The sequence below is a fragment of the Ceratotherium simum genome, chromosome 23, assembly GCF_057802395.1.
Source record: "Ceratotherium simum simum isolate JZ-2026a chromosome 23, ASM5780239v1, whole genome shotgun sequence".
Lineage (NCBI taxonomy): Eukaryota > Metazoa > Chordata > Mammalia > Perissodactyla > Rhinocerotidae > Ceratotherium > Ceratotherium simum.
The window spans coordinates 27,387,684-27,414,394 of record NC_141922.1 but is presented as its reverse complement, the minus strand read 5'-3'; the positions used below and the strand labels follow the sequence as shown (position 1 = coordinate 27,414,394).

General features: G+C 37.2%; 1 protein-coding gene across 4 annotated transcripts in view; it reads right to left on the bottom strand.

Annotated features, from left to right (window-relative positions):
* Positions 1 to 26,711, bottom strand: part of CSMD3 (CUB and Sushi multiple domains 3) — a 1,195,693-nt gene that overhangs the window by 643,508 nt on the left and 525,474 nt on the right. The window lies entirely within an intron of this gene.

Sequence of the window (26,711 nt, the reverse complement as noted above, 5' to 3'; positions counted from 1 at the left end):
ACTAAAATAAAATAAAATTGAGTAAAATTTCAAATGCACATATGTATGCATGTAATGTAAACATTTACACAAACACATGCTCATACATACACACCTACACATATATATTAAGTAGGTAATTGCATGCAAAATTACAGCAAAAAATTTATTGTTTAAACCACAGTACGTTTTATCTTTCATCACACATGAGATAATATGATCATTATATGAAGATAGATTGCACTTTCTTCTCTGTCATAAAACATTAGATCCTTGGTTGTTGGACAACATTGTGGGAAATCACAAAATACATAACTTGAAACTCTTTGATTTTATGTTTTGTATTATTATTGTGTAATATGCAAGGTTTCGATTACTAACTCTTCAAATAAAGTAAACAGAACCTGCTCTTGAAAATGAGCAACATATTAATAAATAAGATATATGAGCTTAATTTCAATTTCATATACATAGAGATCACAATTTGGACATACATACAACATGTAACTTTCATTAAAATATCAGTGGAATGCAAAAGTTTTGAATCTTTAATTCCAATGCATTATACAGTTCAAGTCTATTCCTACTTCAACACTTTCATCCACCTTCTTGTAACCTGAACACTAATCTTACAATTGTCCTGGACTGTGCACAATCTAGAAGTTTTGCCTCTGCATTTACTAGTTAGCAGAGCAGAAAAATGCCATTCTTAGGCCTACTCTTGCAGAAATCCAAGTAACCAGCAGTAAACTGTGAGTTTATCATATTGCTCTATGTCCTTTGAAAAAATATTGAATCAGATTGACCAAAAGCATATGCATAAAAACTTATATTTTCACATTGATATTTTAAAAAATTATCCTCCTTGCAAGCACTTTAGTTTTTAAAATTCTAAAGAATTCACTAATGATTTCTTATGGTATATTTTTCTTCATCCATACCCACCTAACCCAAAATTTTGCTTAGTTGTCTATTGGATCTATATCTATATCTATAGAAAGTTCTTCTAATCAGCTTCAGCACTTAAAAGAATTATTGGCTGATAGTTCCTTCATTGGTTAGAATAGATTACATTCAATATGAAAAGTTGTAGTGTTTACTAAAATAAACTATACTGATTTCATATTTGTAATTATTTTTCTTCTTTCTTTCACTTGCTACCAGTGGCCACATTTTTCTAATCACTATATTAGCACCACTTTCTCTGTATCCATGGATGAGAAAGAGATTGATCCCTTTCAGAGCCATCACAGCAGGCTGCCAAGGAGGAATTTAGTGCCCTCAGGATCAAGTAGGTTGTTTCTAGGCTGTTGGGAGAAAGTTCTCCATGGGTCTTTCACACGTTTGCATTTCTTGCATGTGAACTATTTGTTTTGGATTATTTTTTCTGGAATGTTTATACAGCAAACAGCCTTAGAAGAAAGAGAGATAGTGTTTCCTTTTCGAACAAATGACAGGTTTGCCTAAAATTTTGAAAAATAGGGATATATCTCCCTCTAGAGCAATGGAGCAGACATGCTTATTGCCCTTTATAAAAAGTTGGGGTTCCATAACGCAGTGTTGCTCTCCTGTAACGCACAGCATGTGAGGTGTTATCTTGTCCTCTTCATCTGGGCATGTGGAAAATGGGGCTCAAGGAAGTGGCACCAAAGCTGACACTGTGGCTACTCCCGCTGTTGTGATGAGCAGTAAACTGTGACCCAGGCATCTTTCAGCTTTTGCCAACATCCATGAAACTGTGGAAGTCCAACTTTTTAACTTGCACGTATGGTAAAATCTCAAATCCTTCACAGTTTTTGACAGTTTGGGTTATGAGGATGAGATGCTGACAAAGAAAAGGCTTTTCTTTGAAGAAGAAGAGGAAGGATGAATGTCGCACAAGCCAATTAATGGGATTTGAGAGAAGTCTCTAGAAATCAATGGCAAACACATTGACCAAATTGAGTGGTCAACCAGGCAATAAATAGTCCTCTATTTTGTTGCCTGTTAAGGCGGTTTTGGGGAGGGAACTGCAGGTTGAGTACTGTAAAGTAAGATCAAAGATAGCTATCCTAACAGAATGCCATATGCTAAGTCTCCTCCAGGTAGGGAAATTTCTCAACAGATGGCAGTCAGTCTCAGGTGCACACCATAGGAACAACCAATATTATGATTTGTACTGAGGAGAGGGGACAGAAAATAATACCTACTTTCAGAGAAATTATAGAGATGCTTACCCACACTAAGACTGAAATAAGGGAATTTACGACCACTATGGGAAGAAATCAGGCTAATTGTTAGAACTTTGGTTCACGTCAGAGGTGGGAGGGCAAGGAGAATAATGTTTGATAAGGAAGAATGACGATAGTGGGACCATCTCATGACTCAGACCCTTCTGTAGTGTATAATGCCAACCACAGGTCCATTTGGAGATAATATTAAAAGGCCTCAGAATTTTTGGCAATGGATTCTGGCAGCTGTAATGGAGCTTCAGCCCTCTTGGGGAGATTTTACTGAGAGAAACTCTTGTGGGAAACCATAAATGAAGCATTGGCTAATATTCACGCTTTTATTGCCGCAGATTGAGTTTACAATGCTGACAAAGTTGATTTACTGGAGGATGTAAAGCTGACTCCTCGACCTCTAGAAAAATTCTTGAAGGCAGCTACTGCATTACTCGAAACTGAAAGTACACTCAACTCTGCTTGCTGGCATGAAGCCACTCTTTCTCTCCAGGTTTCCTGATTCCTCCCTTCTTCCACCAACCTGATCTCAGCTGCTTTAAAGACAAGGATGATTAAGGGTGGAACTGAAGTCTCTCTGACCCCCAGTGGGGGCCAAAGGCCACACTCAGTTCTCCAAATATGCTGGAGAATTTAGGAGAAAGGAGGAATTCAAACACTTATGACTCTTAGATAAAGACACTTAAGTCACCATTTCTAGTCAGTCATGTGGAATACTGGATGCGCAAATCAAATTGATGAGGTCTGAATAGAGTTCACGGTGGGGAACAGAAGCTAATGTGGCCTTGTGAGCAGAGCCCTTTGGGCCAATTCAATGTACTGTTGCTGAGGATTCTACTGTTCAATATATAATTAGTTTTGATGTGTTACATGCTTGTACTATAAATGCCCATAAATGCCATAGGAGATTCTCCCAGTTGGGAAAATCATCATGTAGAAAAGTACTATTATCTTTCATCCCTGAAACTTTAATGACTCTTTTCAGCTGTAAGTTTTTATAACTAATGGTTTTGCTAGTTGGAGCCTCTGGCAAAAGGAGGCCATTGTCAATGGCAAGGCTACCAGGTACATTCTTTTTGAAAAACAGACATTACTTTTCTATTGGGTTCTCGTCCAGTCTGAATGTCTGACCCATGAAGTTATTGTCACTTTCCAGCTTGACATTCCCATTTTGGGTGGGTCAACTTGGATTCATTGACTAACAAGGTGAGGAGGGCCCGTAAGCCTTGCTTGTCAAATAGAAATGGCATTTTCAAGAATGTATCCAGCCTGCACCAAAGACATATCAGCTTTACAGGAAAAAGTGGCAGCTTTTTCTTTTGGGGGAAAACTTATCCCCTACGACACTGTCTCAAGAAAAGCCTCTGGTTTAGTGTACCATCAATTTAAAATTTTCCCTAAGTACATGGGCCTGTTTCAACCATGGTACCCACTGGTCTGCTGTGGCTGTTCCAACTCAGCATTAGCCAGGCAAAACTAAAATGGACATGGTCACTCTACTCAATGGGCAGAACTCAAGGCCTTTCTCAAAGGTCTGGTGAATACTCCCTTGATGAACCTTATATATTTACTGACTTTTGGATTGTCAATAGCCTAGCTGTTTAGTCTGCCACTTCGAAAACTAAACATTGGAAGATGAAAGACAACCTCTTTGGGATTGTGAACTGTGAAAAAAAATTGCAGCCAATGATTAAACTATCTGAGTCATTAATGCAGATGCCTACATTAAGGGCCTTTTCTCTGATGAGACTTACTGAAACTAAGTTGCTAATCAAGCCTGCACTACCCAGATTGCTACCATTGCCGCCTAGATCCATCATCCTACTGGATATGGCAATACACACTATTATAAACTGGGCACCAAGTAAAGGACTCTGTTTCTGGTGCAGAGGAGACCATTACATCCCAGATTTGTGATTCCTGCCAAAAGCTGTCCCATTTGTCTTTCGGTAAGGGAAGTCACATTGCATGAGTCATATTCCTGCCTGCTCTTGGCAGACTGACTACATTGGACTTTTGACCTCCTCTCAGAGTTATCAGTGGTGCTTTAGTGCTTTATCAGTGGTTGATACTTTTTCAGGTTATGGTGTTGCTGGTCCAGTCTGATCAGCCAAATCCAGCCACACCACTGGAGCCCTTGAAAAAAACCCTGTCATGTTTTTGGCTTTCAGGACTATTTTCAGTCTGAAAGTAGTTAACTATTATCACAAAAGCCACTCAAAAATGGACTGATAGTAAAAGTATTCAATGAGCCTTTCATGTTCTCTACCATCAACATTGGAATTGATGAGTGTTAAAATGGCCTCTTCAAAAATAGACTTAAAAAATTCCTAACTCTACGTCACTCTCTTCTCCTAGTCCACAAGCCTTTGTAAGACAGTTTGGTCATCGAATGAGACCATCTCCAGAGGCGATCATTGCTTCTCAGCTACTTCCTGGGTGATGATGAAAGGGCTAGGGCATATACAGATCTATTTTGCAAATTTGAGATTCTACCTTGACCATTCCTAGTGTGGCATGCTTTGTCTTTCTTCCCCTAACAGAAACCACATCCCTACTTGGTTTGTAGAACTCTGCTTGGTTTTGCAGTGTGGGTAAGAAATGCCTTAAGAGATTTAGACTTAACTCTGCTTCAGTAACCTGGATTCTTTTGTTGGACTGACATAACCCTAGATCATAAGGATAATGGCCCTTGGTTAAGTACACACTGATCACTGAGTCCCTCTACAGAGGCCCACGTGGACCAAATTTGGGGACATATTGGGTCTCTGTAAGTTTTATAAAAATGCCCTTGTTCCACTTGTATCTGCCATATCTGGATGAAATGTTCATATAAGAATATATAATGATCGGAGAAAAGGTGAAGTTATCACTCTTGGAAAAGGACACACTGATTTTGTGGTGGCGAAGGAGGAACAACATACTGGCATAGGGGAAACAGGGGTATGAGGGAGGAAGGGACATTAATGATCTTTTTCTCAGAATCACCCCAGGAGCCTTTTTTAAAGAAAAATACCTTGATGTAGCATTCCTAAACTGTTGTGAGTCCATAAATTTAACTTACTGATAGATCTGCCATCTCCTGCCAGACGTCTTTTACAGTGGTTTCATCATGATTATAAACATACCAAGAGGTCTATAGAAAAAGCAGAGGACAACCATAACCTCTACATCTCCCAGGTAAAACACCTGTTCACATCTCCAGATATTCTCCCCACCTGCATTCTTGTAATTCTGTCATTCCATGAAGTGAACAAATGCCAATCTTCTGGTAGCATGTAGAGAAATAAGACAGAGTCCCTCCAAAAACAAGCACCAAAGTCAATTATTTAAACTTAACTGGGAAACCTAAGCTTCACTAACCATCTGGAGGCATTTGAAGGCACTGTCAACCTGGGTCCCCCGACTGATGTAGGTCCTACTTGCAGGTTGGAGGCAGCAATTTTAAACAACACTTTCTCACCAGAGACATGACATATGCCCTAGGGATTATTCTTATGTGGAATACATGTACTAACTAGGCTCCCTTCCTAAAATATGGAGACATCTGCCTTAGGGGTGTTAATAAGAGACATTCAAGAATTTAAGGAAAACAGGACCTATAGGTCATGTAGCCATAAGATAACTGTGGAGATCTTGCCATTTGAGGCTACCTTGGTTACTTGGGGGAGCTACTGACTTGAGCTGAAATGATCAACGGCACCATCCCTGATCCAAAAGGCATTCAGGTCAGCCTCAACCTATTGGCCAGTGCTGTTAGAGATGGAAGAATTGTCCTAGATTTCTACCTTGTGGGCCAAGGCAATTGTTAACGCATCTTGTAGTACCTGGATCAATGTCTCAGGACAAGTGCAAAGATCAATACAGAAATGAAAGGAGAAAGCCACCTGGCTCTCTAAAGTGGACACTGATGGTTGACGTGATTTGTTCTGCTAGTTAGGTGTGGGTCCCTAGAGGTTGGCCTCATTCTGTAGTTTGGAGTCTTGTTGATAATAATCTTAATTAAATGCTGTGTGATGAAAATTAAATGGATTTGTTTCTAGCCTCTGGTGTTTAGATTAATCAGAGAGTCTGACTAATGGCAATTCTCATGGGAAAGTGCACCAGAACCCAAATAGAAATGAGGGGTGGATATTGTCAGAGGGCAATTCTCCATCGGTCTATCATGGTTGTACACATATTGCAAGCAAAGTCACTAACTGCCTTTTTTCTGGAGTCTCTTTTTAAGGTTGTTTGTATATCAAATAGCCTTGGAAGATAGGAGTATAGTGTCTCCCTCCAGAGCAAAGGAATAGGCATGCATACTACTCACTATAAAAGATTTGGATTCCCTATGCTCAGGGTTCCTTTCCTGTAATGCAATCCATTGCATGAATAGCTATTATCTGGTCCTCTTCACGTGGCCCTGTGGGAAGTGGGACTCCCACAGGGAAGTGGCAACAGTGCTGATGTTCTGGCTACCACTCTTGTGAAGAGTAGTAAACTGTCTTTGCCTCTGACATATAGAGTCTTTTGACTTCAGCTAACATCCATAAAAGTGTGGCAAGCTAACTTGTTAACTTGCAAGTATGGTAAAATCTCAGACAATTCATAATTCTTGACACATTCCTCTGACAATCCCATGAGACATATACTGAGTCTACAAGGCTAAGAATGACTACTGTTTACATCACCAGAATCATGCAACGCAACCAAAGCTTCACCAAAAGAATGACCCACATATCTTTCCATGCTTTAATGAAATCAAGTCCTTACCATAGCTGAGAACTCTCAACTTCATTTAAAAAAAAACTCTAATAATTGGAAAAGAAAACAACTATCCTTTATAATTTTCACCTATTCTTCCCTAGCCACTATCAACTTCTAGGATCACCTGTTAATTAAGGTTTGAGACAATGGGACAAGGTAGGGAGTTTACATGGCAGCAACACAAACAATTTAAGATTAAATATTAGATCCTTCTCTTCTCATAAATCCTTTCTTCATCTGAGCCAAGGATTTCTCACTGGCTAGCTTTTCCTAAGGCTTCAGCCTCTTTCCATTTGCTCAATATTCCACCAACTTTTCAGATTTTTCCTTCTCTTCTCACCCCCACATCCAAATTCTTCTTTGCTAAGCAATCTCTTTGTTTCCCTTTACTTCCAGATTATGGCCATAAGGCCTGAAGATCCGTGAGCAAAATTGCCTATTTCTTTCAAAACTAATCAATGTTTGGATTAACAGTTATCTCAAGCTTCCTGGGGTACATTATTGAAGTACAATTAGGTATGTGAATGTTTATCATAAAATTTGACTATGAAGAAAATAGAAGATAAAACTATGAATATATACTTACCAAACAGATTGATATTTTGGAATTTGGGGAGAAACTTAGTTTTAAGAAGAAAGGGAGAACTTTTCCAAGGGACAACTCAGGGGAGATGAACCGGAAAAGGAAAAAGTTAATTCAGGAAAATTATCTGGACAAAATACAGAAATACTGCTGAGTCAGGGTTTAGGTGGCACAGCGAAAAGCAGTTCCTACTTAAGGAGGCCAAAAGTCTCACAGAGGCTGGAACTGAGAGTCAATCCTATTTGCAAGAAAATTCGTAAGAACCAAAACTTTACGTGAAACTTGGCAAAGTTTAACTGATACTCATCATGTCCATGGTTTGTATATTCTGTACTTTTCAGTGTCTGGAAAACACGAAATTTGAAATGATACACATCTAAATTTGAATCCTGGTTCCAGCACTGTGTTTTCTTGAGCAATTTACTTGACCTATTTTCTCATCTATAAAAGGCAAAATTATTACACAAATTACAGATAATATATGCAATATAGTCAGCTCAATTCCTGTTAGAGAGGAAATTAAAGAAAATGTTGAGATACATTAACCTAAACACACAATGGAGGAGACAGATGGTTCCTGAACCCAAGTATTCCAACTTTAAACCTGGGTTTCTTTTCACTCACTAAAGAGACATATTGGAAGTTAATACAGGGCCTGGTTTTTATCTACCTTTCTGGAGCAGTGTTTATGATTGGGACTAAGAAGAAATAAAGTTGAAAACAAGTTCAGGGTCAGTTTTTGGAGGCTCCAAAATGCCAGGGTAAGGAATTTTGACTTGAGTAGTAAACCGATGAATTATCTGCAAAATGGAATGGCATACTGAAAGTGATTTTTTAATGAGTACTCTGGCAGTGATATGCAAAGCAAATGTGAGAAGAGGAAACTAGAGATGAGAATAGTTAGAAACTGATTGCAATAACACAGACCAAACTAGCACCTTCCAAAATTTTCACCCCAGATCAGCATTTTTTGGAAGCTTCTGCTATATATTTCTACTTTTGATGATAAACAAAGAAAATGAGAATATTATAAATTCTGACAAGTTCTGCAGTTAAAGTAACACAACAGTACCACTGAATACCTTTTTATTGTGTTTATTATTACTTTTCTATGTGGTTATTAATTATTAATATTGAAAGATAACTTTAGGAAATACTAGCCTAAACTATAATGAATATATGTATATATTTGTTTTCCTTACTTCATATAAGTAAACACTTTTTAAATTATAAGGTTTTTAAGTATATTGCTAACCCTTCTTGGCTTTAGACAGCCTGGAAGTGTTCTTACAAGTGTTCTTACACATATCTAATGTTCAATGATGGTCCAATGTCCATCCATCTATGATTTGCATTTGTTTCTTTAAAATCAGAGTTCCTCAGGCAAATCACTATATCGTCACTTCAGTTTCTTTATATATCTCCCCCTGTTTAGGTTCATTTTGACTCTAGTCTTTAGCATCTGAAAGTACTACTGATCTGTAAAATCTTTATAAGTTTGTAGGTACATTTCAATAACTTTCTTATAATTTGTTTGAAATTGCTGTTTTAAATTTAAATATACTATCTAACAATGCCCACTATTTTCTTCCTTAGTTATTATAATTTCTAAAATAAGCTAATCATACTTTTCCCAGGTTTTAACTTTATCAGGCAATTTTGCTTTACTTGGGGGGAAAAAAAAATTGTTCACATTAGCCAGTCCTGTCATTACTTCCTGGGAGATGAAATAATTAAAAGGGCAAGTAAAAAAGAATCCAAATGTGGCCTTTGGTGTCCATGGGCTCAGAATAACTGCTGTTGTGCATAATTAATAAATATTTTTATGTTTATAGAAATGAAGAAAACTCGATTAGTTTTACGAAGACCTCACAAAACTTTTCCAACAACATGGTCTTTATGTTTTAATTTTCTTTTTAAAATACTCTAAATAGGTAAGAAAAATACCATATGTCATCTTTGCATAATTTAGAAAGAAATTTTACGCAGAAAAGAACTAAACACATCTAAACAATGGTAAATGAGAAGCTTTTCAGAAGGCATTCCTTATAGTCTTATAGAAAGCCATGTTTGATCCTTGGGAAAGCAGATTTAGAAAAGCAATAAAAAGTTCCTCATTTCCTTTGCTTTACGTTTTTTATATCTAAAGATTTTGATGGCTTTTTTTCCCTTAGAATTTGGTGGCAATAACCAGGGAGATGTGGGATGTGTTAACGGTTATTAAAAGTAATAATATCGGAGAGAAGTCAAGATGGCGGCGTAAGCAGACTCTGAACTCACCTCCTCCCGTGGACACAGCCAATTTACAACTACTCGTGGAAAAATTACCCCTGAGACAGAACTGAAAGCTGGATAAGAGGAACTCCTGCAACAACGGACAATCCTAACTGAGGTAGAAGAGGCAGAGACTCCCTTCTGGAGAGGAAAAACGCCGCCTTCACAAGCCGCCAGCTTCACGGCCGCCGGGAGCAGCTCACAGGTCCGCAGCCTCCCTGGAGGCGCGGGGTCCTGAGTCGGAGCGCCCCCACTGTGGGCATTATGTGGACCCAGCACAATCGAGACAAGCGGCAGAATATCTGACTTTGCCTGCTACTAAAACATCGGGGAGCACCCCCAGAAAAGCTGGTTCACAAAGAAATTAAAAGAGGATCTTAAAGGGCCCACGTGCAAACTCACCTGTTTCAGAAAGCATCCTAAAATCACCAGAAAGAAAGGTGCACAGTGCTTTGGTGAAAAGAGACTCACCTGATAGGTTCTGAGAGCATCACAGTGAGAGGTGAGACCTCTCCAGGGACTGGGACATTGGCGGCAGCCATTGTTGTGGCCTGGTGAGGGCGTGCTGACACAGACTCCATTGGAGTTCTCCCTGGGGTCTGCCAGCCCAGGGTCTGCCCCACCCGCTAGAGCACTGACTTAATCCAGCTCAGCCAGGGCAGGCAGCCCACCCTAGAGACTGGCTCCAGCCAACAACAAACCCTCAGGCAACTTGTGGGCCTGCATAGATTGGTGCCTGAATTTTCTGCAGCCTGGCAACTGAGCCAACTTCAGTGGGGCAGGGCATGCACAAGGAGCTGATGGAGAGAGTGGGTCGGGGGTGGAGTGTGTGGGGCTCCCACCATGGAGAGACTGGGTCCACTTCAGGTGGTCGGGGTGCATACACAGGGCAGGACTGTGTTGACTGTGTGTGTGGACCTATGGGCGGCAGGGCTTGTCAGCTGCAGAAGACTTGTGCTTCTCAAAGACCCACATAGGGGGTTTGCCCCACCTTCCAAAGCCTGAAACAATTGGGTGCTCCCGAGCCTGAGGCCAGCCCCACCCAGCTGCAATCCTCAGAGAGCTGACAAGAGACCTAAAGGCTGGAGGCTTATAGCATTTGTAAGCCCCTGAGCCTAACAACCTGCCATGCTGGGGGCTTAGTCACTTAAAAGAAATACTGCAACACAAATGTGGTATTAGAAATTGCAGCCAACTGTGTTGGGGCTCCTCATACCTGATAAAGAGACTGAAGGGCCCACAACAACTACAAGCAGCTGAGCATTACAACAGCTGGCCAGGAGCATAACTCATCCTCCCTGGGCGCCTACAGGGACAGCAAACAGGCCACAACAGAAGGACACAAGTAGCCCACATAGGGGTCACTCCTGGAACATTGAGAACTGAGGGAAGCACACTGCAGGACTCCTACAGCATCACTTATAGAAGGTCACCTATCCAAGAGTAGGAGATGTAGCTGACCTACCTAATATGTAGACACAAGCACAGGGAAAGAGGCAAAATGAGGAGGCAAAGGAATACATTCCAAGTAAGGGAACAGGACAAAACCCCAGAAAAGGAACTAAGTGAAACAGAAATGAACAACCTACCTGACAGAGAGTTCCAACAAAGAGTGTTAAGGATGCTTACTGATCTGGGGAGAGGAATAAATGAACTCAGTGAGAATGTCAACAAAGAAATGGAAGATATAAAAAAGAACCAGTCAGAAATGAAGAATACAATACTGGAAATGAAAAATTCACTAGAGGGACTCAAAAGCAGAGTAGAGGATACAGAAGAACGGATCTGCAAGCGGGACGAAAGACTAGAAGAAATTACCCAAGGTGAACAGGTAAAAGAGAAAAGACTTAAAAAGAGTGAGCACAGTCTAAGGGACCTCTGGGACAACATCAAGCACACTAACATCCAGTTATAGGTGTCCTGGAAGGAGAAGAGTGAGACAAAGGGGCAGAGAATCTATTTCAAGAAATAATAGATGAAAACTTCCCTAACCTAAGGGAGGAAACAGACATCCAGGTACAGGAATCACAGAGAGCCCCAAACAAGTTAAACAAAAAGAGGCCCACACCAAGACACATCATAATCAAAATGTCCAGAATTAAAGATAAAGAGAGAATCCTAAAAGCCGCCAGAGAAAGACAAGTTACATACAAAGGAAGCCCCATAAGGCTATCAGCTGACTTCTCAGCAGAAACCTTACAGGCTAGGAGAGAGTGGCACGATATATTTAAAGTGCTGAAAGGAAAAAACTTACAGCCAAGAATACTCTACCAGGCAAGGTTATCATTCAAAATGGAAGGAGAGATCAAAAGCTTCCTAGACAAACAAAAATTAAAGGAGTTTGTCACCAAGAAACCAGTGCTACAAGAAATGTTAAAGGGACTGATTTAAGGGGAAAAGAGAAAACCACAAATAGGAAAAATTATCTATTTCCATGATAAGAGGGTAATGGATACAAATGCACAAAAAAGAGGTTAGATATGATATCAGAAACATAAAATGAGGGAGGACGGGAGTTAAAGAGTAGAGCTTTCAGATAGAGGTCAAACTAAAGAGACCATCAATTCTGTATAGAAGGAGAAAGGAACAGAGAAGGACTACTAAAACACTGAGAAAAAAAAGTTAATAAATGGCAGTAAGTACATCCTTATCAATAGCTACTTTAAACATCAATGGACTAAATGCTCTAATTAAAAGGCATAGGTTGGCTGATTGGATAAAACAACAAGACCCATATATATGCTTCATACAAGAGACACACTTCAGACCTAAATACACTTACAAACTGAAGTTGAAGGGATGGAAAGAGATACTCCACGCAAATGGCAATGAAAAGAAAGCTGGGGTAGCAGACAAGATAGACTTTAAAACAAAAACTGTAAAAAGAGACAAAGAAGGACATTACATAATGACCAAGGGAACAATCCAACAAGAGGATATAACACTTGTAAATATCTACACACCCAACGTAGGTGAACCTAAATATATAAAGCAATTATTAACAGACATAAAAACAGAAATAGAAGTAACACAATAATAGTAGGGGATTTTAACACTCCACTAACACCAACGGATAGATCATCCAAACAGAAGATCAATAAGGAAACATTGGCCTTAAATGACACACTAGAACAGATGGACCTAGTAGATATATACAGAGCATTCCCTCCAAAAACCGAAGAATACATGTTCTTTTCAAATTCACATGGAACTTTCTCCAGGAGTGATCACATATTAGGCCACAAAACAAGTCTCCATAAATTTAAGAAGATTGAAATAATACCAAGCATCTTTTCTGACCACAGCAGTATGAAACTAGAAATCAACTATAGGAAGAAAATCAGAAAAGCCATTAATATGTGGAGATTAAACAAAATGCTACTGATCAACGACTGGGTCAATGAAGAAATCAAAGGAGAAATCAAAAAATACCTGGAGACAAATCAGAATGAAAATACGACATGCCAGAATTTATGGGATACAGCAAAAGCAGTTCTAATAGGGAAGTTTATAGCAATACAAGCATATCTCAACAAACAAGAAAAATCTCAAATAAACAATCTAACAATGCACCTAAAGGAACTGGAAAAAGAAGAACAAACCAAGCCCAAAATCAGTAGAAGAAGGGAAATAACAAAAATCAGAGCAGAAATAAATGAAATAGAGACTACAAAAAAATAGAAAAAAATCAAGGAAACCAAGAGCTGGTTTTTTGAAAGGATAAAGAAAATTGGCAAGCCTTTAGCTAGACTCACCAAGAAAAAAAAAGAGAAAGTCTCAACTAAATAAAATCTGAAATGAAAGAGGAGAAATTACAACAGACACCTCAGAAATACAAAAGATTATAAGAGAATACTATGAAAAGCTATATGCCAACCAATTCGACAATCTGGAAGAAATGGATAAATTCGTAGAATCATACAACCTTCCAAAACTGGATCAAGAAGAAATAGAGAATTTGAATAGATCAATCATCAGTAAGGAGATCGAAACAGTAATCAAAAACTTCCCCAAAAATAAAAGTCCGGGGCCAGACGGCTTTCCTGGCGAATTCTACCTAACAATCAAAGAAGACTTAATACCTATCCTTCTCAAACTCTTCCAAAAAATTGAGTAAGGGGGAAGCTCCCTAACTCTTTCTACAAAGCTGACATTACCCTCATATCAAAACCAGACAACGACAACACAAAAAAAGAAAATTACAGGCCAATATCACTGATGAACATTGATGCAAAATTCCTCAACAAAATACTAGGAAATCGCATGCAACAATACATTAAAAAGATTATACACCATGATCAAGTGGGATTTATTCCAGGGATGCAGGGATGGTTTAACATTCGCAAATCAATCAATGTAATACACCACATTAATAAAATGAGTATGAAAATTTCATGATCATCTCAATAGATGCAGAGAAAACATTTGAGAAGATACAGCATCCTTTTATGATAAAAACTCTGAATAAAATGGGTGTAGAAGGAAAGTACCTCAACATAATAAAGGCCATATACGACAAACCCACAGCTAATATCATCCTCAGTGATGAAAAATTGAAAGCTATCCCTCTAAGAACAGGAACCGGACAAGGATGCCCACTTTCACCACTCTTATTTAACATAGTACTGGAAGTCCTAGCCAGAGCAATCAGGCAAGAAAAAGAAAGAAAAGGGATCCAAATTGGAAAGGAAGAAGTGAAACTGTCACTATTTGCAGATGACATGATTTTATATATAGAAAACCCTAAAGAATCCACCAGAAAACTTTAGAAGTAATAAACGAATATGGTAAAGTTGCAAGATACAAAATCAACATACAAAAATCCGTTGCATTTCTATACACTAACAGCGAGTAGCAGAAAGAGAAATTAAGAATACCATCCCATTTACAATTGCAACAAAAAGAATAAAATACCTAGGAATAAACTTAACCAAAGAGGTGAAATATCTGTACACCAAAAACTATAAAACATTGCTGAAAGAAATTGAAGAAGTCACAAAGAAATGGAAAGATATTCCGTGCTCTTGGATTGGAAGAATTAACATAGTTAAGATGTCCATACTTCCTAAAGCAATCTACAGATTCAATGAAATGCCTATCAAAGTTCCAACAACATTTTTCACAGAAATAGAACAAAGAATCCTAAAATTTATGTAGACCAACAAAAGACCCCGAATAGCTAAACAAATCCTGAGAAAAAAGAACAAAGCCGGAGGTATCACACTCACTGATTTCAAAATATACTGCAAAGCTATAGTAACCAAAACAGCATGGTACTGGCCCAAAAACAGACACACAGATCAATGGAATAGAATCAAAGGCCAAGAAATAAACGCACACATCTATGGACAGCTAATCTTTGACAAAGGAGCCAAGAACATACAGTGGAGAAAAGAAAGTCCTTTCAACAAACGGTGTTGCGAAAACTGGATAACCACATGCAAAAAAATGAAAGTAGACCCTTACCTTACACCATACACAAAAATTAACTCAAAATGGATTAAAGACTTGAATGTAAGACCTGAAACTATGAAACTTCTAGAAGAAAGCATAGGCAGTACGCTCTTCAACATCAGTCTTAGCAACATATTTTCAAGCACCATGTCTGACCAGGCAAGAGAAACAATAGAAAAAATAAACAAATGGGACTACATCAAACTAAAAAGCTTCTGCACAGCAGAGGAAACCATCAACAAAACGAAAAGACAACCTAACAACTGGGAGAAGATATTTGCAAACCATACATCTGATAAGGACTTAATCTCCAAAATATATAAAGAACTCATGCATCTCAACAAGAAAAAAACTAACAACCCTATTAAAAAATGGGCTAAAGACATGAACAGACATTTCTCCAAAGAAGATATACAGATGGCGAACAGACACATGAAAAGATGTTCACCATCATTAACTATCAGGGAAATGCAAATCAAAACTACAATGAGATATCACCTCAAGCCCATCAGAATGGCTACAATTAACAAGACAGGAAACAACATGTGTTGGAGAGGATGTGGAGAGAAGGGAACTCTCACACACTGCTGGTGGGAGTGCAAACTGGTGCAGCCACTATGGAAAACAGTATGGAGATTCCTCAAAAAATTAAGGGTAGAACTACCATATGATCCAGCTATTCCACTGCTGGGTATTTATCCAAAGGACTTGAAAACACCAATGCGTAAAGATACTTGCACCCCTGTGTTCATTGCAGCATTATTCACAATAGCCAAGACTTGGACACAACCTAAGTACCCATCAAGGGACGAATGGATAAAGAAGATGTGGTATATATACACAATGGAATACTACTCAGCCATAAGAAACGATGAAATCCAGCCATTTGTGACAACATGGATGGACATTGAGGGTATTATGCAAAGTGAAATAAGTGTGAAGGAGAAGGTCAAACACCGTATGATCTCCCTCATTAAGTAGTAGATAATAACAACAATAACCAAACACATAGAGACAGAGATTGGATTGGTGGTTACCACAGGGGGAGAGGGGAGGGAGGAGTGGGAAAGGGATAATTCGGCACATGTGTGTGGTGATGGGTTGTAATTAGTATTTTGGTGGTGAACATGATGTAATCTATGCAGAAATAGAAGTATAATGATGTACACCTGAAATTTACACAATGTTATAAACCAATGTTACTGCAATAAACATAAAATTAAAAAAAGAAAATAAAGCTCATCTTATGTAGGGCAAAATAAATAAGTAACAATATCATAACACCCAGAGTATTTATTTTCACAATAAATATATAATTATAGATCTTGCTAAGCATAAATATTTATCCTTCAAAATTTGAAATAAAAATTTACCCAAGGCAAAGAAAACAACCATGAACTTTTATTAACTTTAAATGAGTTCAGAGCATCATTTTTAAAATTGGGGAACACTTCAAGATGCCTTTTTCTTTCTCATGCCAGAACTAAGAAAATAATTTCCTAGTGAAATACCACTCAGCAAAAAAGTCGGTCATAAATATTGACCTTAACTATATAATAGAAATGTGCAATTTAAAATAAGAAATTGTCTTTTTAAATAAAATAATTAAAATGATAAGCCAGTAAAGCAAATGCTGTATAAATTGCATTATCAATAGACAACAAAGAAAGGAGATGCAACAGTAATGCATATGTTGAAATGTTGGCACTGCTGACAAACTTTAAAAGAATTCATGTTTCATAAAGTCACACTTAGGTATTTAATTTTCTTCTCAAAATTATTTCCATGCTGCAAACCTGCATTTGTCTTGTCTTGTTTCCTTGGAATAAATAAGCTGAAGGTGGCTGAAGGGGACAGCGGGAGTGCAAACGACATGCAGCTCATTCAGTTGTGACCCCATTTCATTTCTTCCCAAGAAACACTTATCTCAAAAGTAAATCGGTGCCGTGTCCAGCTGGTAATATATGATAAGTATGAAAATGAGTCCATCTCTGACATTTAACATGCAAATTTATATTGCTCTCAGGATCTGGATGTGTCCAGGAAGAAGAGGAAGTGGTGAGCCGCTGTTTCTGCTCCGTGACCCGAATATATCAAACGCCCACTCTGCTACTCTGTAGAGCAGGAATGTGATATGTATAACTAAATGTTCCAACCAGACTGCCAGTGAACATATTACTTCTTGGGAGTGAGGGAGAGACTTTCTAAGAAAATAGAATATTATTTCAAGCTGTTTTTTGAATCCTCAATACAGTTAAATTGTCTAATTTATCTCAGAGGGGACGTATTAACTGAATTATTCTCCAGGGACTTTGATTTAATTGATGTGGGTTGGGACCTGGGCATGGGTATGTATGTATTTATTTATGTATGTATTGATTGATTGATTGATTGATTGATTGTGTGTGTGTGTGTGAGGAAGAGCAGCCCTGAGCTAACATCTGTTGCCAATCCTCCTCTTTTTTTGATGAGGAAGATTGGCCCTGGGCTAACATCCGTGCCCATCTTCCTCTACTTTATATGGGACGCCGCCACAGCACGGCTTGACATGCAGTGCGACGGTGCTCGCCTGGGATCCGGGCCTGTGAACCCTTTGCTGCTGAAGCAGAGCGCGCACACTTAACCGCTTGCGCCACCCGGCTGCCCCGGGTTTTTATTTTAAAAGCTCTCTAGGTGATTGTAATGTGCAGCGGGGGATGAGGACCACTGGGCTAAACGAAACCCTCAGGCTATGTGTGTTTCTCAGAGGCTGACGGCTTGGTGACTTCCCCCAGCTCCCTATTCCTGTCAATTTCATCTTCAGTTCCATCCTATTTCATTGCAGAGCTGTTGGATTTCTTCCTCTCCTCAGATAACCTCACCTACTTTACAGAAAAAAATGGGGGAGGAGGGAAGTATCACCATTTGAGAATGATGCCTTCTTCCGTTTCCCACCTGTAAAATTATCTATGCCTTCATCAGTTGCTTTCTTATGGTCTCCCATCTCAACAGAGAAGGTGTGTTAGCTCTTATCCATGGACAATGCCAACCTCTCTATCTGAATCCCAGACCCTTCATGTCCCGGAACTGTATCTTCCAATTTGCCCAGCTCTCACTTGTACCTTCAACCTCTCACACACACTAGATCTTTGCCATCATTATTTAAACCTCTCACATCTTAAAAACAATCTTTCCCCCACTGCATGCTCCTCTCTGTCTACTAACCTAGCTCTTGCCTTTGCTTCATAGTCAAGCTTCTGCTTTTTACTGTAAGCCTCAATTTTCTCACCTCATTACTCCTCAACTATAGCCATGTGTCTGCCACATCAACAATTCCAATGAAAATGATTTTACCAAGGTCACTGGTGACCTCTTGGTTGTTGAAGTCAATGTGTTCTTATTTTCTCAACCACTTTTCAGCATTTAACAACTTTGACTACATCTCATTTATAAAATCTCTCCTCCCTGTTGTGTCATAACACCCTTCTCTCCTGTTATCAATCTCTGTTTCTAGTTGCTGTTTTTCTAGTCTCCTTCACAGGCTCAACTTCCTCCTCTGATCCCTTACATATTGGCGTCCCCTTCAGTTTATGTCTCTTCTAACTCTTCTATGCCTTTCTTTTATTACTAACTTAATCTAAAGTCATATTGTTTTTAAACTGATTTACTCAGTTCTATTCTGTGCTTCTTACATTGCATCTAGCCTACTAGGAAACAAAGCCTTCATTCATTGAAATATTTGTAAGTGTGTCTGCCATGTGCTGGGCATTGCTAGCTGGTAGGGAGGCTGATGCTATAGACCTAGATTCACAAAAATTATTGTAAGACTAGTTAAGCAGTTAGAACATAGTTTATACTTTAATAAAAGGAAAGGAATAAAAGGTGAAAGCCTTTGTGATAAATTCTATATGTTCACATCAAGAGTAAAAATCATGATTTTTAAAAATTTCAAATAAATTCAATTTAAATATTAAAAATTTCCCCCTTCTCACCAGTCACGTCTGTGTATATTTTGCCTATGCCTTTTGTTTCCTATTTGGTGTCTATGTCTTTCCCAGGTTTACATCTTTTTTCCTTTCACATTGTCTCTCTCACTTGCATGGTACAATTCTGTATTTTGAGTGCATATACAAAGTGCCAGACATTCTAGAAACACTGTGATCATTTTATCTACAGATTCTCCTGCCCTGAAGTAGCTCTACTGCTATTTTAAAACAAAAGTAAGTTTGCACTGTGGAGAAGCTATGTAAGGGAGTCCTCAGTCCACTATCCTTCTCCAATCTTTTTATGTGATCAGAATTAGTGGAAAGGCTATTAAGTCATCATATCTATTCCAGGTGCTTTGTGCTAATAGCACATCCTGTCAGCAAACACAGGAAATAAGGCTTTCTACATTGCAGGGGAATTTTGATAGATCTTACAGATTTACAACAAACACAAAAAAAGTCATTTCATTTAAAAAATTCTTTAAAAATCTCTTTCAAATGGGTAGTTTCTCCTGAAAATTTTAAATTCTCTGTACTGATTTCATTAGTTTTATGTTTGTTCATACTTGCATAAAGGTAACACCGTTCAAGTTTTTTTCTTGGTTGTTTAGTTCAGCTAAAATATCTATGATTTATTTGGTTATTATTTTGATTTCCTTAGTTATTTGTGCTTTGGTCATGACATAGTCCACTTTATCCCCATTCAATTTTAAATCCTCAGACCTTTAAAATTATATATGCTAAAAATTAAAGAGTTGTTTCCTGTTTACTTTTCTCTCCCAACTCTCCTAGAATTGTTATTGATTAATTTTAAGAATTAACGTATTTATTTTCCATTGAAAAACTCTCAAAACTATAATCCTTAGCATATAGTAGAATCAAGAATCACATTAAAATCAACTTTATTTTTCTAAATATACATTGTTTAAAATCAACATACTATGGGGTGCATTTAATAGTAAGGAAATGTATGAACAAAAATAATTCTTTACCTTAATATGAACTTATATTTTTAACAGTAAATGAAGTATGGAAGATCCACAGAATCTAAATTACTTTGAAGCAGTTTGGTAATTGATAACTACAATTTTGGCACTAAATAAAAGCAATATTTGTCTATTTTTAAATTGCTACCCCTAATATAGTCCAATAGAGAATTATAATATTCTGTCAACAATAGTTTATCAGATGTATTATGATTACGATGATTATTATTATTATTGCCTGCTATGTGCCAGGAACTGAGATAAAACACGATGCTTGCAAAGGTAAAGAACATTGCTACAGACTCAATATTGTGTCTCCCCCACTCCCAAATTTATATGTTGAATCCTAACACCAAAATGATGGTATTAGGAGATGCGGCCTTTGGGAGGTGAGTAGGTGACAAGGGTACAGCCTTCATGAGTGGATTAGTACCCTTATAAAAGGGATCCAAGAGAGATCCCTCACATCTTCTACCATGTGAGGTTACAGTTTGAAAGTTACAATAAGGAAGCTGGTCCTGACCAGACATGATATTGAACTTCCTTGCCTCTAGAATTGTGACAAGTAAATGTTTGTTGTTTATAAGCCACTCAGTTTATGGTATTTTTGTTATAGATGCCAAAGGAGACTATGACAAACATGAGACTAAAAATAACCTTAACATGTTCTAAAGTCCAGAAAAACAGTATTTGTACTTAAGAATATTTAGAATTAAACTGGAAGAAGTCCACAGTAATCACTTTGTACATATGCCCTCATCAATTTATAAGAAAGCAAACTGAAGCCCAGGAAAAGTTAAGTAACATGAATGAGCAAGGTCATATTGCCAGGAAATGGATGAGCTGGAAATAGAAAGTTCTCACTGATATATGTGGAGATTTCCCCTCCTATATACCAAAAGGGAGTCATTTATTTGCTAACTATTTGCATATTTTTCTAATAATTTGTGAGGTAGGCAAGATGTTTGGAATGTATTTCTGAACAACTGTTGGAAGAGTACCACTGAAATGCAAAATTTCTAATTGTTCAGGTAGTTTTGAATTTTAAATGATATACATAAATGCATCACTATTGATCTCATCAAATAACAGGTAAATGCTATTTTATCATTAAAGTATGTTCACTGTTAGAGCTCAGTAAAATTTATTTGCTTAGCAAATTATATAATAAATTTCAAACTATTGTTTTTAGAAAAAGAATTACCGTCAAGAAACATGAATGTATGATAAATATCCATATCTAGACCATCTGTCTATATTCTTCACCATATGTCACTCTATTAATTGCTAATATCATCCTTATTATGCATCATCTCATCTGTAACATCATTCCATGAAACTAAGAAGGCATCAATAACAACTACAGAAAAACACCTGCTCTAAGTGTTTCTGGCTGATAAATTTCAGCAGGTTCTGGTTTGCTCGTGGGCAAAATTTTCTAATTGCTTTTGCACAAAAGGAAGCCTTCTACCAGAGCAAATTTCTCTGGTTACAATCAGTACATTACTATCTTCTTAAACCATTTGTTATAATTAATTAAATCTCTCCACAATATGTATTCAAAATGTTTATTTAGCAACTATCACGTGCACAAGATATGGCCATAATGGTCACTGGGCTAAACATTGTGAAGAAGAATAAAATGTAAGTAGGAACTTAAAACATATGTGAAAGAATATTGAAAACTATAAAACCCCCAAAGCCCTTAATAACTACTGGTTAATGAGGGTCATAGCTCTTAGGTTTGGCCAGAAATTATCTATCACACAAATGGTATGCCCATTTTTTACTTTGTATATGATGAAAAGAACTGAACCCTGTTATGGTCCTTCCATTTAACCAAAAGCAATAGATGGCTGGACCACATTAGTAACTGTCCTCTTCTTGGCAACAGTCAAAACAGATCCATTACAAATTCAAGTACTTCAGAAGTGTTGATTATTTTGTTCTTTCTGAGGTGGTTTTGGTTGAAGGAGCAAGTCTACTGCCCATGAAATGATTAAGAACCACTGCCAAAAAGAGTAGAACTAAATGCTAAACTGTGTGGTGAAGATAGTAAATGTGAAGTAATGTTTAAAAGGGGGGGAGGAATAAAGAATAACTGAAGTAGGAAAGAATTTTTGGAAGCAGTGAAACCTGACTAAGACTTTGAAAGGTGGGGAGAATATGGTTAATAGATGTGCTTTCATTCAGACAGGTCAGATGTATACGAAAATTAGGGCGGTGATTCTGTCCAGTATTGAGATGCTGGGATAAACTTTTGGTAAGAGTTAAAGAAGCAACTGGATAGAGACAAATCATGACTGATTTTGGAAATCAGATGAATTAACAATTATTAGCAGCAGCAGCACCGCAATCACCACCATCTCTATCCCTTAAGTATTAGTGTTTCAGCCCATATACTGAGTGCTTTTATATTGATTACCATATTCCATTCTCATACAAACTCTTAACTCCTTATGAAGTAGGTACTGATATATTGTAATACTCCTTTTACAGATTAGAAATCTGATCATTGTAAAGAGGGTAGATTATTTAAGTAGAAGATCAGGGATTTGAACTGACATAGTCTGATACCTGAGTTCATATTGTTAATTATTTCATTTTATTGGCTCGCAGTATGAAATTGAGAAACAACATGGGCCTTTGAACATTCTTGAGACATAATAAAATTGAAATCTTGATGGAATTAGTCTGCCAGAAATATGTATGAAAAATTGTAGTTCAAATGAAAAGACATGAGACAGATGCAGTACTGGAACTATAGAATGGTGATAATGGAATTGAGGTTTAGGGGTGCTTCCAGAAACACTTCACAGCAGAAGTTACATAACATAACTTTTCTAATATTATCTCATTTTATATTCTTTCACATACCCAACCAAACTGGAATGCCCATCCCCCTCCACCTTATTTCCCAGATATGCGAATTTACTCTATGATTTTGCTCATGGATATTCTCTATATTTGAAATGCCTTCCAACTTCCTCTGTTGAAAGCCAAAATAATTTCCAAATTCTGCCCATACATTACTTCCTCCATCTCAATGCCTGACCATCTCCAAACAGGGAAATAATCTTCATTTGAATTTTGCAGAGGATTGTAGCTCTCTTGTAAACAAAACAGTCCACTATATATTACCTAGTTCTATATTTACGCCTGGTAAATCAATACAAAATAATGAAAACCATTACATACTGTGTATCCCCTATAGTATTTAATCTGGCATACTTACTAACATTCATTAATGTTTGCGGAATTCAAAATAAATCAGTATATTAATAAATGAATTTAAAAATAATTGGATGATTGATTGAATAAAGAAATTAAAAGGTGACTCCCTGATTTTTACTTCAGTCTCCAGTATTTTTGTATTTCTTTGGCCTTCTTTTCTAACCCTCCCTTAATCACCATTACTCCCATGAGTGGTTCACTCCCTTGTGGCTTAACAGACAAAAACATTGGTTATTTGGGGCAGTCCAAATGAATAGATTGAATATTAGTCAAAATTTTTTGTCCAATTGATCAATATTAACTCTCTTAAATAAGTTTTCTAGTTAACAAATTATCAATTCTCAAACAAATGCTGTTTCTTTGAATATCATGAATGTCTAAAATAAACATTCTATATACCATTCAAGTGCATAAGTCTGCTTACTTGCATAAGCTCCAGCTTTTGGATATTTAGTCCATTTCCAATAAAGGAATAATTGTTTCCATAACTGTAAACTGGCAAATATACATATCCCATTTAGGGAATAAAAATTATTGTCTGAGTTCGTGTAAAATCCATTAATATTAATTTTCAAATTGCTCTTTTTCTTTTAATTCATAATTTGCTGTTTGTGTGAACTTTCAGTCCCTTTAAAATCACCATTTCTTGATTGCTCAACCATAAAATACATAGACAGCAGCTATATTAATAACCTCTCAAAGGTGCAGCGCACTGATACTGCTATTTATGCTGCTGTCTGGGCAAAAGCACATTTATTCTGTCCAAGCACCCATGAGACATGAAACTATTCTTTGTTCAGACACACAGTGGATAGTCATTTTAAAACTTCAATTACTACTTCAGCATGTTCCTTCCATTACTGTTTCCAGCACCACAGCCAGTAATTTCTAATAGCAAAATGTATTTTATAAACCATGCACACATGTGCCTTGCAGGCAATGAGCAAATAAAACTGTGTATAAATGATTAATATCTGCAGAAAAAATGTAAAATTTAGATAAAATAATATCAATATATGAAGCTTGAACATGCAAATTTTATACTTCTCAGCAATGACTGTTGAATGAATGAATATATATCAATCATCATCTATCTTGGAATAGAAGAAAAATGATCATCCATTCATACTCAACAAATATTTCTTGAGATTTAAGTCAGTACCGAGCTTCTCTTCCTGCTATCGAGTTTATGAAAAATAGCAAAATAATGTAACATTATTTCTGCCTTTGAACAATTTACAATCATAATAAATATGGTTCATTCTTTTTATTGAAATGAGTCTTGAAGAAAAAAAGATGGTTTACAGTCAATCTTACTTAATGTAGACCTTAAATTCCATGCTCTGACTATAACTTCTCTTGTGTGAGATTTTGTTCAGGCATTAACATTAATCTCCTTTTCTTGAATCTATCCTCTATTTTCCCATTCTTTTTTGCCATCAAAAAATGCACACATCTAATTTATGTAAAACTGAAGCAGGATACTTGGATCATACCATTTTGAAACCATAATTTTCACTACATTGTCCCTTATAACTATAATTTGTCTTGAGTGGAGGACACCATAAGAAATCAACCTTATACAGTTTACTGTTCTATTCATTGCCAGGATATTGATGAAAGTAACTCCAACAATACTTATTACTCAGTGTCTACCTTATAAAGAACAATGCAAGATATTTCAGACCCCAAAGCCAGGAAAATTTTGCTTTTGTTGTGTCATTGTTATACTTGTATTTTATAGACGATGGTTTTCATGGAAACTGGTCAGGCTTCCCTATTTGTCTGGCAGCTGTTATATTTAAGTCTAACATGTAAAACGTTTTCTTTCCTCTTGTATTATTGCTTCGATTATTATTTTTTTATTGAGGTAACATTTGTTTATAACAGTATATAAATTTCAGGTGTACATCATTACATTTCAACTTCTGTATAGACTACATCGCGTTCACCACCAAAAATACAGTGGCCATCTATCCCCATTCAAATGCGCCCCTTTAGCCCTTTTGCCCTCCCCCCACCTCTCTTCCCTTCTGGTTGTTTACCAACTTGTATGGTAAAAGTTGTTTACCAACTTGTATGTAAGCTTTTGTTTAGGATCATATAACTATTTTACCTTATCTTCTTCTTATCTGCATTTCACTAGTTATGTTCAGTGTTATTGCACTATATGTCATTTGTAACCCTGTGACAAGGAGAAAGGTAATGAATAAACATCTAGCTGTGACAGGAAAGTTTTACTTGAACCTGAGAAAAATCTAGGCTCTCTCTTCTTCTTACTTTGGGTTGCCACTGCCAAGTGAGTGGAATTTACCTGTTCCTTCCATTTTGTCATTTTCTATTCCCTCTTTAATGCTTTGAAATCTGGCTTTTCTCTCCATTCTATGAATAGTCTTTCTTAAGAACGTTGCCATTTTGCAGGCATTTAAGCTGGAAAAGTGACTGTATCTCTATGCCTTATATGCCTCATTTCTAAAATGAAGATAATAATGCCTCCACCAGTTTGTTTTGAAGATTAAATGAGACAGAATATATACAGTGGTTAGCACAGTGCCTGGCACATAGTAAGTACCTAAAAAACAGTGCCAATGATGAAATCACAGTAACTGTGGATAATCTTCCATTCAATTCCATTTTCAGTTTCTTCATACTTAGTAGTAGCATAAAGTTTTTCTAGTCTCATAGACTCAAACATCATCTTTGACTCTTTCTTGTCACTTTCTCCTTCCATATCCAGCCAGTTGTAAAATGCTGTGTCCCTTTCCCTTTACAGTAGCTCTCAAATCTGTCCCTTCTCTATTCCCCTGATATCAATCTTATTCTATCTGAGAGGAATCTACAGATTGTGGTGACTCAGTGAAAGTGTCCCCTGAGGGAGATGACGAGCTAACAGAATTTTGAGTAACAAGACACTGAAATATGCAGAGATGCCGTTATTAAAAATAACAACAACAAAAGGAACAAGCAATCAAGAATGCCAGTAGGCCACTGGTGTTCATTTTCAAACACAGCTTAATAAAGTTTAGAAAAAAAGAGGCCTCATGTAATTTATATGGAAATATATAATTTGTAGAAATGTGTGGGAGTAAATCTTATCTGCAGTTACTGGTAAAAGCCAGAGCATTCACTGATTTGTCTTAGTTTAAATTAACTAACTATAGACCCTGTGCTCCACCCCCACTGCCACCAACATCACTACTATTGGACATGTAAGCAATGAAAATGGCAAATCATACAAGTGGAGGTAGAACTATGGTTAAAAAAA